Raw genomic sequence first — 19947 nt, 5'->3', positions numbered from 1 at the left:
AATTTATTTTATTTATTTTATTTTTATTATAGTTCTATTTTTCTAATACTCGTTGTAAAAAATCAAATTACTAATTTATTTTGATTATTTATTAGTATGTGTTTGATTCAAGTTTTATTATTAGTATGTGTTTTATTACGTTTATTTTTAAGATTAATTTTTATAAAAAGCTTTTTTATATTTTATATTTTATGTTCTTATTAATTTTTTCAAAAAAAATTGATATGATATTTTATTGTACAATTTATGCATGTAGCACGAATAAATTAAAAAAATGTAAATAAACACATACTTACACTGATGTAAGTATGCACATGTCTCAATATACTAATACTTAGAAATAAAACATACTCAATTATAATTATTTTCTATTGTTTTAAAAAAAATAGAAATAAAAAATATTAAATTATTTTTGTAAAACATTTACAAAAAATATAAATTAAAAATAATATAAAAATTATATTTTTATGAACTTTTATGTAAATACTTTTACTTTAATTTTGAGAATTCAATTTTCTAAAAAAAATATTTCAATAACAATTTAGTAAGAATATACATTATTTATATCTTAGATTTCTCCAATTAACATATAATCTTATATTCTTGTCAAACAAATTAAACAATGTAATATAATATTCTCAATTATATATCAAATAATTTTATATTCTAATAATCTTATTTCTAAGCATAACTTATATTCTAAAAACCAAACTATCTCTTACTGTTTTTAATAAAAAAATTGAAAATAATGAACACTTAATAGTTATTTAGACTTATTAATGATATAATAAAAATAATATAATTAAATTAGACTATATTGAAAGACCGCAATTCAAATTTGACTGATTTTGTTTTCGAAGGACGGATTGGACAGGATTTCGGTAAGCCTTGATTGCGGAATGTGACGCTTCTATATATAATATATAATATATAATATGAAAGATTTAAGATAATTAAATGAATGAAATAAATGATTGAGATTAACGTTAAAAAATAAGAAGATATTAACTGAAAAAAAAGAATAAGTCAATTTCAGACATCTATTTTCACTAATTCAATAGTCTTAAATTTATATAAAACTAAAGAATTTTACATTGTATATGTAAATCCTAATTCGTATATTATATATATATATATAATGTAAAACACTTTTAGTTTTATACAATTTAAAATTGTTGGATGAATGAAAATAGATGGCCGAGACTAATAACAGGAAATGAAAATAAAAAATAAAAAGATAATCTCATACATTTATTTTTATTGATCAACGGTCTTAAATCAATATAAAAATAAATAGTTTTATATTAAGTGTATCCTAATTCTTTTATATATATATATATATATATATTAGACAGCTCTTATCTTTGCTGCAAATAGCTAAAGAACCCTTAATTTAATTTTTTCCCGTTTTGTATAAAATATGATGTTTATACGTTTTGGGTTTCCTAATTAATCAATTTTGATTAAAAAAAAGATTGCTGATTTGCCATAAATTTATCAGTTTTGGTGTTGTTGAGTGTTTGACTAAAACAGAATAGTTTATGCAAATTCTATCCACTTAATTTGTTGTCCCATTTCTTGGATATTACAAATTTTTCATTGGTGTTTTGAATCTTTAAATTATATTTTATTATTCTTCTTAAAGATAATTTAATTTAATTTCTCGATCTTCAGTATATTCTTGTAATTTTTTAAAAAAAATGTAAAAAGGGTACATGAGGCCCTTGTACTTTTTAAGAAAACTAATATGACCCTCAAATGATTTTTACATTCAATGCGACTCTCAAATTTAAAAAAAAATTTAATGTGTCATTTAACCAACATTTTATCATTGGCCATTATATCCTGACGTGAGCGAGAAATGCTAATATGATAATTTATGATTTTGACGTGACAATCAATAGTGTCTGATGATGTGACTGATAATGTGATAGATGTGTTAAATTGAGTTTCTTATTAAATTCAGGGCCAATTTGTTTTTTAAAGTTAATGGACTTATTTATTTTTTTAAAAATTAAACATATTTAAATTTAAAATATAAAAAATTATAAAAATAAAATATAATAATAAAATGCCAAAAAAATTAAATTTCTAATAATTAAAATATATATTATTATTTTTATCTCAAATTTAACCTACTTTTTATTTGTATAAATTTAAACTCGTTCATCTTGTATAAATTTTATTTTATATACTTACCTCTAGTTATCTTAAACTTTAAATGTCTTTCTAATCTCACTTCACTGAATTTTTATAAAATTGAATTAAATAAATATTATAAGTCTTATAAAAATGAAATTTAAAAGTTATGAAATTAAAATTTACTTATGAATTATCGTAAAACTATATAATTTTAAAATATAAAAAATAATTATACAATTAAAAAAGAGTATTTTTAGTGAATATAACAAGTGTCTCATGTATCTTTCTCTCAAAAAAATTAAAAAAATCGACCTACTAATCAATTATGTTAGATATAACTCTATAAAGTTAAGGTGGATATGAACGGCATGTGTTTGAGGCTTTTTGGTCATCCCATATTTTTTTATTTTTTTTGTATATTTGTATATTTTCAGTTTAAAAAATTATATATATATATATATATATATATATATTTAAATTCAGTGAATCATTTAACAATAACATTTTCAATCACTCTGGTTAATGAATATATATTTTTAACTTTTTAGTAATTTAATTTTTATTTTTTTAATATTTTATTTTTTGTATATTTGTATATTTTAGTTTAAAATTTAATATATATATTTTTAAATTAAACTTTAAAAAATCAATATGGCCTTTGAACTTAATAAAAAATTAATTTAGCTCATTTATCACGTCATCAATCACGTCACTAGACACCATGGATCACCACCTCACTAGACACCATAGACCACCACATCAGCACTATGAAGTGCTACATCATTGTAACGGTTAACAATACAAACTGTTGGTCATAGGACTATATTGAGTTCTTTTTTTAAGTTTGAGAGTCATATCAAATACAAAAATAATTCAATGGTCATATTGATTTGTTTTGAAAAGTACAAGGACACAATACCCTTTTACCAAAAGAAAATATATGTGGTACATAATAATAAATATTAAGTTTATTTTTTTAAAATTCATATTTTATAAAAAGAAATACCAACAATTTATATGGTACATAATATATGTTAAATTCATTTTTTATTTAGCAAATTGACTACTTTTTATATCTTAAAGTTTTTATAATATTTTAAATTTAATATATATTATCTGTTATATTACAGGTTGTGTAATTTTTTTATAATGAAGAAATGAGTTAAACTAATAGTATCATAATTAAAAAGTTTAGAAGTAAAACTAAATCGAAAAATTCTCCAAATATCAAACTAATAATAAAATACAACTTTAAGTATTAAATACCATTTAAGCTTTTTTATTTTTACAAATTTATTCTTGAAATCAAAATTTATTATTTATTTTCCTGATAAATATTTTTTTAAAAATTAAAATATTACATCAATTACCAACAAATTATTATAATAAGTGTCATAGACTTCTTCCCATACATTTGATTTAAGTTTGAATTTCTAACAAGTAAAAAAAAATAGATTTTTTAAAATTATAATTGACTTTGGTTTAAATAAAAGGGTAAAGTGCACAGATGGTCCTCCAACAATAGGATACTTCTTTGTTTAGTTCCCATACTATTAAAAGTTATAAAATGGTCTCCTGACAATATGATGTTAATTTGTTGAGTTCCTTGACTATTAAAAGTTATAAAATGGTCACATGACTGTTCATTATGTTCCAAACTCTTCCTTTTATGTTAAAAAATTAACGACAATCTGAGCTGGATGTTAACATGTTGATTGAGATATGATAAGATTTGATCTCATAATCTCAAACAACTTTCATATCTCAGTCAGCATGTTAACGTCAAACTTAGACGACTGCTAGTTTTTAACGAAAAAAGGACGAGTTTGGAACATAATGAATAGTTGGGTGACTATTTTATAACTCTTAATAATCGAGGGGCTCAACAAAGGAAAGTCCTATAATTGGATGATATTTTATAATTTTTAATAGTCGATACACTTAACAAATCAACGTCCTATAATCCGGGGACCATTTTTGTATTTTACCCTAAATAAAATTAGTCTCAAATAGTAAAACGGAAGAAGACATTTATAGTTATATAAAAAAGTTAAAATCATTTTTAAAAGAGTAATTAATATAATTATAAAAGGGTTTTTTAAATATTTTTATATAACTTTTAAATAAAATAATTGAAATATATTATTTAAAAAATAAATACGAGATTAATATATTTATACACTAATCTTTTATTACTTCATTTGATATTATTTATTAAATTATAATTAACATGAAACATTCTTATCCATATTATCAGTATAAGAAATTTCAGCAATAAAAATAAGAATTAATGATTTCTTTAAGAATAAATAAAGATGTTATGTGCTATTAATATTTTCATCAAATAAGGTAAATTGAAAGTACGAAATGATTATTATTTTTGAAAACTGTTTTTTAGTGATAAACTAATGAATTAAACAACTTTAGTGGACTGCTAATATAACTAAGTATTTTAAATAAGCATTCTATTACCTCTCCCTATATGATAAAAAAGGGCTCACCTCATACTTTCTCAATTTTGATCTAGTTTTCAACAAAAGTAATCAATCTAGTATGTCAGTCTATTTTATTATTTACATGAGTAAACTACAAATTTAATATCCTAATTATCACTTTTGTTTCATTTTTGTCACCTAATTATTTTTTTAGAATCATATTTGATCACCTGATGTTAAAACATTAACGATTATAATGATATGTCACCATAATGTAATGCCATGTCATCATTGAAATAAAAGATAAAAAATATCATGTCAATAGTTCTATTAATCTTTTAATGGTTTGTGATCAAAGTGAAACTAAAATTTAATATTAGGTAAGATTTTTAAAAAAATACTTGGATAATCAAAACAGAACAGAAGTGATAGTTGGATACTAAACTTGTAATTTACCCTATTTATATTTATATTAGAATATGTTTTTGGATGAGTGGATGCCCTTACTCGAGTGTAAAATGATTTGTATGCATGTTAGTCACTGAACTTATTAAAATTGAGCGTCAATTTATAATAATTTGAGTTAAATTTTCTCCTGTTAGTATATTCAATGTTTAATTGCATGTCTAAACTAGAAAATTAAGATTTTCATGTTAGTACCAAAAGTTATCATCAGAATTCAATTTAGTCTCTTAGAATGTTTATTTGCTTAATTGAAGGCATAAATGATGTCTGATTGACTTGAAATTTTACATGATATTCTAATATGACAATAATTACATATTGGTAGATTTAAATTATGTTTTGATCATTTTTTTGATGTCTTTGTGAAATGATGATTTTGCTCTTATACATGTAATTCGATAGTATGGCATTTGTATGTACATTATGCAATCTATATGATATGCTTAGTATGATATCCTAGTGTATGTAGGGACGACAATGGGTTGAATCTGGACCAGATCTAGCTAGACCCAGACCCAAACTCATTTTCACATCTTGGATCCAAGCCAACCCTGGATTCGCGGGTCTAGAAAATTGGGACCTATATTCATATCCAACAAATCCGGGTCCAAAACAAGTCCAAAACGGGTCCAAAACAGGTCTATTAAATAACAACCATTCAACCTATTTTTTAACATAATAAAACTGTCACCGACTAATTTCACATCACATCTCTAATGGAGAAAAGATTAATTCCAATACAACTAGTAACAAAGTAAAAAAGCGATAAACTAAATCTAAAAAAAATCCAACACAATTACACAAATGTCTTTTGAATAACACAAAAATTATAAAATGTAGATCATGAAACATTCTATTGTCGTATGCCTAGTACCACACTTCTACCTCCTTAGAGTGCTAGTCTTCATCACTACTTAAATCATCCACATCCTAAAACAAACAACCAATCAAAGAGAATTTTGTTTAATGAAAATAATATTTGTGAAATTTAAATATTAATATTAAGGTTATGTAATATAATAACTTTCTTATATACCATGTTAATGATATCCACCACTTCCACATCATCATCACAATCTTTATTAGTAGTGGAACAAGCACGTGTTCCTTCAAAAGTGTATTTGCCATAAATAAATAAAAAGTACATTAGAGAATAACGTGAAATATAAAATTAAAACAAAAGAAGGGAAATGATATAACTACTAATAAGTAAAAAAAATTACCTTATATATCTTCAATCATCCAATTTTGCTAGCACGTTACAGCCTCCATGATTTAAGAATGAAGCCTAGAACGGTGAGCACTAACCACTCTTCCACCATGCTAAATGCACTTTTCGAAGCAACTGAAGAGACTGAAATTGCAAGAATATCCTTGATAATGTTTTTGCAAAGTAGGGTAATTTTGGTCTCTTTTCCACCAACTAAGAATATTAAATTCATTATCCTCAGGTAAAGTAGGACTCTCCAAGTATTGATCAACCTCACCCCTCACTGAGACCGTTCTAGTTTTTTTATCTCTTTGATCTAGCAAAATCATCCTCGTCATTATACTCATCAGACCCTCTCTTTAATGATAACTTTTCATTTACTTGATTGCCTTTACTTTTATACTCAAGGACAAGGTTATCAAGAGTCTTCATCACCCTTGTCAATTCACCATTACCACTATCTCCATATAATTTCCTAAAATAATGAGCGACACAATCCATTTTGTTTCATGGATCTAAAATCGCAGCAATAGCCAAAATATCATTAATATGTGACCAATATTTGTCAAACTTTTCTACTATGCTCTTAACCATCGTTCTAATAAACTCAATATTACCACTTTGAACCCAACTACTCAAAGAAAGTCTAATCTCACACACAGTTTAGGAAAAAAATTTGCAGTTGGATTATTTATAACAGAAAAAACTTTAGTGACTGTAGAAAATTCCCATATTTGGAAAAACAAGAGTAGCAATACTCCAATCACTACAAACAATAAATTTCAACATTTTATTTAGACATTTCAACTTATTAAAAACATCTTTAAAAGGTAAACTAGATTCAAGCATCAAGTAAGTAGGGTTTCACCTAGTTTTGCAATCAAGACCCAGCCTTTTAGCTTTAGTCGCATTCAAAAGACGATAACCCTCCTCAAAATTTTCAATTCTTTTAAGGGTATCCATACAAAATACAATACACTCTTGAACTTTGACAATTGTAGGATCAATAACTTCGAAACCATCTTTCACGATCAAGTTTAAAATGTGAGCACTACACCTCATATGTAAAAAATCTCCGCCTAACACCAAACAACTAGTTTCCAATATATCCATCAAGACATTGTTTATTACATCATTTGTGGTACAATTATCAACAACCACAGAAGAAATCTTATTTTCCAACGGATATTGAGACAAACAATCTATTAGAATCTTGGCAATAACCTTTTTTGTTTGAGGACATGACACAAAACAAAACCTACACAAAATCAACACACAAACATAAAAGTAAGTTCAAAATAGAATCATCACACAAAAATTATAAGAACCATTAACCATTATATTAAAACAAACACACTGCAAGTTTACTATGTCCACAATATAATCAACACACCCATTTTAGATAAGCTTAGAAGCCACTAGGCTATTATATATTGTCCATAATATAACCATTATATCATTTATTAAATATTATAATTAAATTAACTAAACAAATAATTACCTCAACGTTTTGTTATGCAAAATCCATTGTTGATTAATAAAATGTGATGTCACGATCATATACCTTTTTTTTGTTGGAGGCGGTCCACATATCGATTGTTATTATCACTCTACCCTCATTATGCTCCAAAAAACCTTAAGAGAACTCCATTCAGTGTTGTAAAATTTCAGCACATGCTCCTCAATGTGTTCGTTGAAATCATCTTGAAGTTGTCATTCAAACTCTTGACGAAGCTCCTAAAACTAATGTGATTCACAATTGACAAAGGATGCTCATGTATTACTACCATTCTAACCAACTCTCTCCTTAAAACTTCTTGATCAAAAATCAATTTATTTTGCTTTTCCTTAATTGTTAGAGTTGCAGACCCATCATCTTGAGTTTTAACTTTCAATTTTGATTAACCAGTCGCAAGATTCAAATGCCTTTTTGAGTATGTGTTTTTGACATGTTTGAGCAGGTGTGAAGTTCCAATGCTTCTATTGTAATAGAGTGTTTTTTTACAACTCTTATATTTTGCCCTTTGTATACCATTCTCCATAACCAACTCAAAATATTGCAATGCTTAAGAAATTAGTTTCTTACTTGTTTTAACATCACAACTTGTCACCTTTTATTTCTCATAATCATTTCCAATCTCAACAAAGCTTTCAGAATTCCCTTCTTTTCCATTTGAATCAGACATTTCAAATGGTTTTTTAATAGGATGATTAGAAGCAACATCACTATCTTTGAGAGTAACCCCATTAACATATGATTGTTCATCCATAACCTCTGAAAATTCAACAAACCAATGATGGTGGATGCGATGTCAAAAAATTTTACAACAACAAAAATTTATAACAGTGGAAAGAAGATGGGTATATAACAAAAACTTATAACAATGGCAAAAAATAGATAAATCCAAAAAATAATTTTATTCAGTGCCGAGAATCAAACCTGAATAACTTAAAATTAAATAAATCTTTCGATTATCCGATGTGTATATAAAAATCTCTCAAAGAAATTGCAATTAAGAAAGAATGTGGGTATAAAAATCAACACTATGAGAACTTAGGCGTCCCCCTTTATAAAATATTTATATATATTTTAAAACCTATTATGTCATTTTTATATATTTTAAAACCAAGGGCGAACTTTTCTATAAACGGGTAAATGGGTCCAGACCCAATATCTTTGTGTCAGATCCAAGCTCGGATCCGTACTTTAATCAGAGGATCCAAATCTTGTCCGAATCCGTCAAGTCTAAAATTTTAGGATCCAAATCCTATAAAATAAATATGGATCTTCATATTCAGATCGAGTTCAATATTCATGCCATCCCTAATTGTATGTTGTATGATGAATGTATATTGGGTATTACATACCTATTAATATAACATGATCTATATTTGTATCTAACATACATATCCATATCGTATCAATTGACCTGATCCATTGATTGTTGATTTGGACCGTTGATCATTGACTCTAATAATTGACTTTGACCTTAATCATTAATCTTGATTGTAAACATTGACTTTGATTTGTTAACCTTGAATATTTGGTTTAATTTTTTTTATTCTAATCCATATTCTTCCATTAATGAGTTGTATAATTATCCCAATTTATTGAAGTTGCTTGGACGATTTTAAAAAGTGTATTGTTCAATCCAAATTATTTATTTGGCTAACCTAGTAAAAGATTTTGAGAAAAATGAAATTAAATGAATATTGGATAAATTTAAATGATAATTTTAATAATAAATCGTGTAGGTTCTTCAGTATTTCAATCCAACTTTAAGTAAATCGTGTTAGATCTAATTTAACTATATATAGAAAAAAGGCCTACATTTCTTTATCCATGAATACATAGTACTGAAATAGGTGTGTCTCACCCTAGGTGCTGAATCCTTTTATATGATATTTTTTTTTGTATTATGTGACTACTGTTATGCATGTATTATATGTTCAGGACATGCGATTATTGAGGAAATTTATTCTAATGTTCGTGTGTATTCCATTACACGATTCTATAAGCAATGTATGTATGGATCGATCCGTGAAAGTTTGATTTCTTATTTATCCACTCTATGACTGTTATGAACTTTGAATTTCTGTTTTAATTTGTGCATGCATGATTATATAACTATTATATATAAATTCCATATATGTCACACTTCAATTTAGGGCTTGAATTTTTCTTAAAATTTATTTTGGGGACTAAATTGAAATTTTAACTAAATTTGGAGACCAAAGTGAAATTTTGATTAAATTTGGATCCAAATTCTGAAAGTAACTAAAACTGAAAGACCTCTAATGCAATTATACCATTTTCCTTTTTAAGAGAATATAACCCTAAATCTGGAAAGTTTCCTCATTTAGAAACCTTTTCTCTCTCTCTCTCCAAGCTTTTCTCTTTTAGTAAGCAAACTTCAATCGATGTTTTGTCATCGATCGTTGCTCCGTTTTCCACATCTCTCTCACCATCGTGTTCCTTGTGTCGTCCCGAGTCCACCGGTGTCTGCCTTGTCTTCGTTGCTGCCGACGTGTGAAGAGGCGAGGAAGAAAAAGTTTCTGACGTTGCGAAATTGAGCTCTCCAACTTTCACTGCTATAAACCGAGCTTGGTAAATGTCTCAAAACCCCTTAAAATGCATATAGAAATTTTTCCAACCCTCGAAGGCCCCGTACACGCCACCGCTATGCGTGGGGAAGGTCCACCGGCTGGTGGGCTTCTAGAAACAAGTTGACCCAATCTGCTTACTTGATCCGACCCGACCGTTTGCCCAATCATACCCAACCCACCTGCCCGATCCGATCTGACCCAACCTGTTGAACCGAATCGGTCCAGCCCGAACTGAACTGGTCAATTGTTGACCATTGACCATAATTGATTTCTTCCAAAAACCTTCATCTTGATGTTTATCAACGTCCTAAATCCGATTTTGCAGTCCGTTTTTCTAAATTCTGACCCGAAATTCCATAATCGAGCCCGTTATTCTAAAAATGCTTAGTATTTTTAGCATTTTTGCTTATTTATTTGAGATTTTAATATGGAATTGATACTAATATATATTTTTATGAAGGTAATCGTGTTTCCCCCGGTCGAAGGTCGATTAGATCCGGTGCTTCCCGTCCGTCAGATCCGCACGATCTGCGTTCTTCGATAGTTACTCATAGGTTTCCATAAATTGTTTAAATATAGGTTATTATTATTCATATTAGGATTCTGATATAGATTTCCAATTCGTAGGATATAGCGCTACTATTGATCGTGATCAATAGACCCAGCAGGAGGCTTCCTTATCAAACTACTCAGATCAGTACATGTGTGTTTCCTGATGGTGTTGCGTTACTGTTTTAAAAAACATATCTGAATTGTTTTAGATTTATGATGATACTGGATATTTTTACAACATGATACCTATTTTTACGAATATTGTTTATCTGATATCTGATTTACTGTATATTTTTTATATAATCTATGGTTACTGTATTTATGTATATGATTTCTAAATGTGAAATATTTTCATGTTTTAATGGATTAAACTACCGTTTTCACTCGAATACATACATGCTTATTACTGTCATTGGGGGTATTATTGGAGGAAGTACCTCAGACCTAGTCTATGACTTGTAAGACCTTATCACATGCTTTTCTGCTTTGTGCACAGGGTAAGTCCTTACTATAGGTCCTTATGCTATATGAATAAGGCCCTTTCCAGGTGTACATGCGGGTGTATAGTTCTAGGGAACATACACATTATGGTGATCAGATGGGGTAGTGTTCATATTTTTAAAACATATTTGATCAACTGATTTTTACTGAAATATTTTATTTGTATGTTTTTATACACCACAAGGAGCACACTAGGCTTTTTAGCTAATTTTGTAAATTTTAACCTTTTCAGATAGTAACAGACAGTAGACAAGTAGACTTGGCATCAGGAGGACCGACTACTCCTCATTTTTGTGTACCATTGTATATTCCTCTATGCCCTTTTTGTATAATTTAGTGACATATGTTTTTGCTACTGTTTTGATATATTTGTATTACCGGTATTTTGTTATGTATATGATATATATATATATATATGTTTATCATCTGAATATCGCTGATGGTAGTTTCATATTATACTGTTATATAGATTTCAACACTATTCTAAATATGAAAATAATATCTGAATACGATATGTGACTGCTTATATTTGGTCATAACGTCAAGGTTGTGTCTAAGGGGTTACACTTGGTGGTATTAGAGCTTTCGGTTTTAAACACTCAGATTGTGGATGAGTCCTAAATCTATATTTTCAAAATATTTTTGACATTTTCAAAAAAACACGTGTCACTTTATTTTATCAGTTTTAAATATATTCGCGATTCTCGATGGTAGTCTAACTTAGGTTCAAATTCTTTCTGTAGAGCCTTATAGATTTATCTGATGAGTATTGCTAGAGGTCGTAGGCCAGGTAGTGGTCATGGCCGAGGGCGAGCAACTCGACCCTTTGTTAGAATAGATGATCCGATATCACCTCGAGATTCTCTTGTTCCGCATGTTGATCCGTGTCATGATGATCTGATTATTTTTAAAAGAGACCCTCCCGTCATTAAGGACGAGGACATTGATTTGAATGAGGATGACTGTATCACCCCCAACTCGCACCCGACCCGGATACGAATCTGAGGTGTCACATTCACTATACAAAACTTTGATATTTATAAAATCATGGAAAATTTAAATTTTCATTAACATAAAGTTAACGATTTACATAGGTACAATCAAAATATTACAAAAACCGATCAGAGAATTTGTAAATCACAATTTGTCTACATGCCAACACATTTGATACAACAAAATACATACTGTGTAATTTACTTATGATCTGATATTTGAGTGAAGGTATGCTGTTTCGCATATCCTAGGTCTGATCCTCCTGCTTCTCAGTACCTACGTGTAAAATACTTACACGCTAAGTCACAGACTTAGTGAGGCATAAAAAAATAATAATGTATTTTTTAAAATATGAACATGCAATCTAATTATTTCAAATATAATCACAATTATCATATCAATATTCAATCATGTCACCTATGATCCATCATAAACAATAATAACATGATAGCATATAATAACATAAATTCTTTTTATATCTTTTATAGTCCCATGTACATTACTAAGTACTTAAGGTATTCACCATAGCTCGTTTAAGGGTCCACTGAGTGACATGTAAGATTTATCACGAATGACCTCTTGTATGTCCCGTAGGACCTCATATATGTCTCGAAGGACCTAATATAATCCCTCGACTCTTGGCATGTAAACTATACCTATAGCTCTCATATCACATGACATGGACTTGAATATTTATATGTCCCATATACCCATATACTTACTAATTCATGTACTCATGTCATTTCTCTTATAATCACATATTTCTTATCACGTATCATGTATCACATGGACATATGATCATCTATATCATGTCATATAGCTTATGTTATTTGATTATGCTCATATGAATCATATATCATGTATCAAAACATATAAACATATAATACTTATGCATGTGTTTATAATTATCATAATATATGCATGTTCATAACTATTGGACCATGAAAGTTAAACATAGGAAATAGACTTATCACATGTCTTATTTCTATAAACTACATCTATACTATAACATTCACTCACCTTAGCCTCACTTAATCCCAATAAACTTCTATGACTTTATCCTTCTTAATTGATCCTAACTCTTCGATCGTTCTAGAACTTGCTTATGCTCGATATCTACACAATCATACATTTGATATGCATATTAGAATTCCAAGTATGATAATTTGATCCTTAATAACTCAATGCTAAAAGAAAAGCTTAATACAATTTTCCCATTTAAATAGTATCAGTACCCTATGTATGGTACCGATACTTCCCTAGCTGTGCTATCAATACCAAGCCTGGGTATCGATACCCTTTTTCGATTATGGAATCCTTATTTCAAAATGGTACCGATACTTGACTTACGGTATTGGTACCCTTGGTATCGATACTACCCTTTAGGTATTGATACCCCATGAATAACTTGTCAAATTTTGGCTTATGGTATCGATACTGTTCAACATGTATGCGAGTATATTGAGGTTGTGCACATATACTGTCACCACAGCTCGCATAAGGGTCCACTGAGTGGCATGTAAGATTTATCCCGAATGACCTCATGTATGTCCCGAAGGACCTCGAATATGTCCTGAAATACCTCATATAATCCCTCGACTCTTGGCATGCTAACTATACCTATAGCTCTCATATCACATGACATGGCTTGAATATTTATATGTCTCATATACCCATATAATCACTAATTCATGTACTCATGTCATTTCTCTTATAATCACATATTTCTTATCACATATTTCTTATCACATATCATGTATCACATGGACATATAATCATCTATATAATGTCATATAGCTTATGTTATTTGATTATGCTCATATGAATCATATAGTATGTATCAAAACATATAAATATATAATACTTATGCATGTGTTTATAATGATCATAATATATGCATGTTCATAACTATTGGACCATGAAAGTTAAACATAGGAAATAGACTTATCACAAGTCTTATTTCCATAAAACTACATCTATACTATAGCATGCAGTCACCTTAGACTCACTTAATCTCAATCAACTTCTATGACTTTATCCTTCTTAATCAATCCTAACTCTTCAATCGTTCTGGAACTTACTTATGCTCGGTATCTACACAATCATACATTTGATATACATATCAGATTCTAAGTATGATAAGTCGATCTTTAATAACTCAATGCTAAAAGAAAAGCTTAATACAATTATCCATTTTGAATAGTATCGGTACCTTATGTATGGTACCAATACTTCCCTAGCTATGATATCAAAACCAAGCTTGGGTATTGATACCCTTTTTCGATTTGGAATCCTTATTTTAAAATGGTACCGGTACTTGACTTACGGTATCTGTACCCTTGGTATCTATACTACCCTTTAGGTATCGATACCCCATGAATAACTTGTCAAAATTTGGCTTATGGTATCTGTCAAAATGATTCTTTTAAGTGAGTGCTAGATTTTGAAAAACACACCAATTTTCAATTATCTTATTTATGATTAGTTTTTATTAAAAAGTAATATGATTTTAGAAAACCTCTCGTTTCGAAAATTTGAGATTTTATTTACGAGTAAAAAAAGGTTTGAAGAGTCGCCATCAATCCTTGATTAGGGTGTGATTGGGCACCAAAAAAATGTTTTGTCATTTTAAATAAAAATTAATTTTAATTAAAACAACAAATTGAGGTCTGTGTTACCAGAAAATGAGTTCGAAGTCGATTACGCGTGGGGAAGGATTAGCACCCCCACAGTGCCCTAAATCGGTACCTAGTCGGTTAATTAACGTCTTTGCAATGAAATTTACAAATTCGATTTTAATTTGATTTATGATCCCCAACAAAACCACAACATACGAATTTTACCATATTCAAAAGTACCAAAATTGATTAAGTTAAAATTACCCAACATTTAGAAAGATAAAGAATATTCGATTATTTAAAAATATCGAGACCAGATCTTAAATCAGTTATAACAACCTTTCCCCGATAAATTTAAATAGCCGAACATTTCTTTTTCTTCCATTCCCAAATTTTAAATTGATGAATCAATTTCTTAGGTGTCACTGATGGGATACACTTTTATTTTAAAATCATTAAAAGCGGACCTCCAATAAGTTAAGACAATCCACTTAAAACGATTTTAAATTAAAAGGGTATTACCCTTAATCCAATTATGTAATAATGTCAAGTTATGCAAATGAGGATATCATGCAAAAAAAAATAATACTAATTAGATAATGCCATGCATTCAAATAAACTTCTAAGTCTATAATAATATATTCACATGCATTTATGATTATTTACTTTAGAAAGGAATTTTTTATTCTTAATGTTTTAAACCTATCATATTCACATTAATATGTTACAAGGGCTTCTATTAATTAATTACTAGAATAATGTTTACTTCATTAAAATATTACCTAAACTAAAGTGTGCGTACAAGATACATGGATACATACTATAACATGCATATTAAAATGAAACTATATAAAATTAAACCTAATATTTATAACTCAAACTCATATTAAAAGTTGTCATGAAGGACCAAAACACTAGAAAGCTGAAAATAGGCATGCAAAGTAGAAATTTGCCATTAATTTAAACAAGCATGCTAGAGGATTAAATTGCCAAATAATCAAAATTACAAGTCACATTCGAAAGTAAAATATAACAACAACTCAGGACTGAAATGAAAAGTGCTTACAACAGGAAGACCACATTTAAAAAAAAACCAAGAAACTTCGGTTTAGTGATCAAAATAAAATAATTTAAAACACAAAGCCCATTAACGCAACTAACCCATTTACCCTAAAACACGATTTATCTCCCCCAGGCTTGAAACGATGCCGTTTTAGCCCTATTCTAAACGACGCTGTTTTAGTGACCAACTAAATAGGTTCAAAATAGGTGATTAGCTAACCCTAATTCATTTTAGTTTCCCCACCCCAACCCTCAACCGTTTTCTCTCAAATCCCTCTCTCAACCTCAGCCTAAACCTTTAACCCTCAACGAGACCTAAACAACCACCTTGGCCACCGTGGCCGTGGCCACCATTGCCTAAAGCTCCGATGAGGAGCCCACACATGCGCAAACCCACCCCGTGAACAACCTTGAACCTCAAATTTAGAATATCTCACGACAAAAACCCAAAGCCTAAAGGTAAAAGTAATCAAAGACCTTGTTTTTCATGGCTTTAGGCTCCCTCAAACCCAGATTTATGGTGGTAGGTTGTTTTCACTTCCAAAATCAATTCAGAACCTCCACCATGCACGAATTCTGAATTTAAACAAAACTCAAGCTGCCATTTGCGGGTTTGCAACTTGAGACCTCATTTTTATTTTTTTCTTTTCTCTTTTCTCTTTTTCCTCTTTCTTTTTTTCTTTTCTCTTTCCTTTTTTCTCTTTTTTTTTTCTTTTATTCTTCAAGTAAAATATCTCTTTAACTTCGTCGGAATTCACTAGATAGGGTAATTCTGAACCATCTACTCAGTTAATACTAGAGCTCCCCCAGAAAATGTTTTTTTTACAACATAGGGTCCCTCCCAGTTGGGCATCGATTTCCGTTGGAAATCTGTTTGAATATGTAATATCCTCCTAAGCACCAGATCTCCTTCGTGGAATTCTCGAAGGAAAACTTTCTTATCGTGTGTCCGTATCATCTATTTCTGGTACATCTGACCATGAAAAATAACTTTCAATCTCTTTTCTTTAATCAAATTTAATCGGTCGTATCTGGTCTGTACCTATTCTGCCTCATTTAGCTTTACCTCTGACAAAATCCGAAGTAAGGGAATTTCCACTTTAATAGGGAGGATAACTTTCATGCCATAAACTAAAGAAAACAGAGTTTCCCCAGTTGACGTCCGTACTAAAGTTCGATAGGCAAACAGAGCAAATGGTAGCTTCTCATGCCAATCTTTATAAGTCTCTGTCATTTTCTCTATAAGCCTCTTAATGTTCTTATTTTCCGCCTCCACTGCTCCATTCATCTTTGGGCGATAAACAATGGAATTATGATGCTTTATCTTAAATTGCTCACAGACAGAGTCCATCATCTTGTTGTTTAAGTTCAATGCGTTGTCAAAGATAATCCTCTCCGGTAAGCCATATCTACAGATGATTTCCTTCTTCAAGAACTTACATACAGTTGATTAGGTAGCATTTGCATAGGAAGCTGCTTCTACCTATTTGGTGAAGTAATCTATTGCTACCAGAATGAAACGATGGCCATTTAACGATTTCAGTGAAATTTGTCCAATAATATTCATGCCCCACATAGAAAATAGCCACGGAACTGTCATCACATGCAACAGATGAGGAGGGTTGTGCATTCTATCTCTATAAATCTGACACTTGTGATATTTTCGGGCATAATTGATGCAATTAGTTTCCATAGTTGACTAATAATACCCAAATCTCATAATCTGTCTGGACATTGCATGCCCACTAGCATGGGTACCACATATTCCTTCATGTACTTCTTCAAGAATCATTTTGGCTTCTTTAGTGTCCACATACCTTAATAAGAACTTATCTATGTTTTTCTTATATAGGGTCTAATCATTGAGCACATACCCCGCTGCCATTCTTCTAATGGTCTTTTTGTCATTCTCAGTCGCCCGTTCGGGGTAACTTTGATACCTTATATATTGCAATATATCATGGTACCAAGGTCTTCCATCTTCTTCTTCTTCAATGTTAAAGCAGTGGGATGGGTACTCATAAGCCTTCATCTCAATAGGCATCATATTTACATACTCGTTCATCTTAAAGGCTGCTGCTAGAGTAGCCAAGGCATCTACCATTTGATTTTCTTCTATGGGGAGATAATTAAAAGTTACTTCTTTAAATTCTTCAATAAGTTCCAGAACTAATTTACGGTATTCCACAAGTTTGGGATCTTTTTATTTCCCATTCTCCTCTCAGTTGGTAAATTACCAAAGCTGAGTCCCCCATATACCTTGAGCATTTTTACTTTGAGTTCAATAACTAGTCTAAGACCCATAACACAAGCCTCATACTCAGCCATATTGTTTTTTACAATCAAAATTAAGCCGACTGGTAAAAGGATAATGCTATTCCTCTTGTGAGACCAAGATTGCCCCAATCCCATGCCCCAAGGCGTTTGAGGCACCACCAAAGTTCATCTTCCAGTATTTACTGGTGGATGTAATTGTTTCTTCCACCGAGATAGCCATTAGATCATCATCTGAAAAATCAAAGTTCAACGGTTCATATTCTTAAAAGCCCTACTTGTAATGAATTTTGTTATGACGCTCCCTTTAACCGCCTTCTGGCTTACATACTGGATATCAAATTTGGACAACAGGATTTGCCACGGGCTAATCTTCCAGACAATGCAGGTACACCCATTAGATACTTCAAAGGGTCTAGCTTGGATATGAGCCAAGTAGTATGATACAACATATACTGCCTAAGCCTTCTGGTAGCCCATACTAAAGCGCAACACATTTTTTCAATTGGTGAGTATTTGGTCTCGCATTCAGTGAACTTCTTACTGAGGTAATAGATAGCCCTCTCCTTCTTTTCAGTCTGATCATGTTATCCCAATACATACACCATTGAATTTTCATAAACTGGCAGATAAAGAATTAAAGACTTGCCTGAGATGGGTGACGCTAGGATTGGAGTATTCGACAAATATTTCTTCACTACCTCAAAAGCATCTTGACAATCCTCACTCCATTCTCCTGAGTTACTCTTCCGAAGAAGGCAGAATATGGGATCACACTTCTCAGTCAACTTTGAGATAAATCGATCTATATAATTTAATCTCCCCAAAAATCCTCGAACCTTTTTATGTTGTTAGGGGTAAAAAAATCTTGAATGGTATTTACTTTGTCTAGATCTATTTAAATTCCCTTTTGACTTACTACGAATCCCAAAAGCTTTCCCGATGTTACCCCAAAAGTACATTTATTTAGGTTAAGTTTTAGTTGGCACTTCCTTAATCTTTGAAAGAGCTTCCCTAAATTCTCAATATGTTCCTCCTCCGTCTTGGCCTTGATAATCATATCATCGACATAGTCTTCTATTTCTTTATGCATCATGTCATGAAATAATGTCACCATGGCCCTCTGATATGTTGCTCCTGCATTCTTCAATCCAAATGGCATGACTTTATAATAGAATGTTCCCCACATAGTGACAAACGTTGTTTTCTCCATATCTTCAGGGTTTATTTTAATTTGATTGTAGCCAGAGAATCCATCCATAAATGAGAATAAGGAATTTCTGGCAGTATTGTCCACCAATGTGTCTATATGCGGCAAAGGAAAATTATCCTTTGGACTAGTTCTATTAAGATCTCTATAGTCGACACACATTCGAACTTTCCCATCATTCTTTGGTACTGGGACATTATTTGCCACCCACTCAGGATATTTGGCCACTATAAGAAATCCAGCACCAAATTATTTCTCCATTTCTTCTTTAATTTTTAGCAGCATATCAGGTCTCATTCTTCTCAGTTTCTTTTGTACGAGCTTACAATCAGGCTTTATCGGTAGTTTATGGACAAACAATTCTGTATCTAGACCTGG

This window comes from Hibiscus syriacus, unplaced genomic scaffold, assembly GCF_006381635.1.
Source record: "Hibiscus syriacus cultivar Baekdansim isolate YM2019G1 unplaced genomic scaffold, ASM638163v2 tig00110716_pilon, whole genome shotgun sequence".
Taxonomy (NCBI): Eukaryota; Viridiplantae; Streptophyta; class Magnoliopsida; order Malvales; family Malvaceae; genus Hibiscus; species Hibiscus syriacus.
This window is presented reverse-complemented; position numbering follows the sequence as displayed.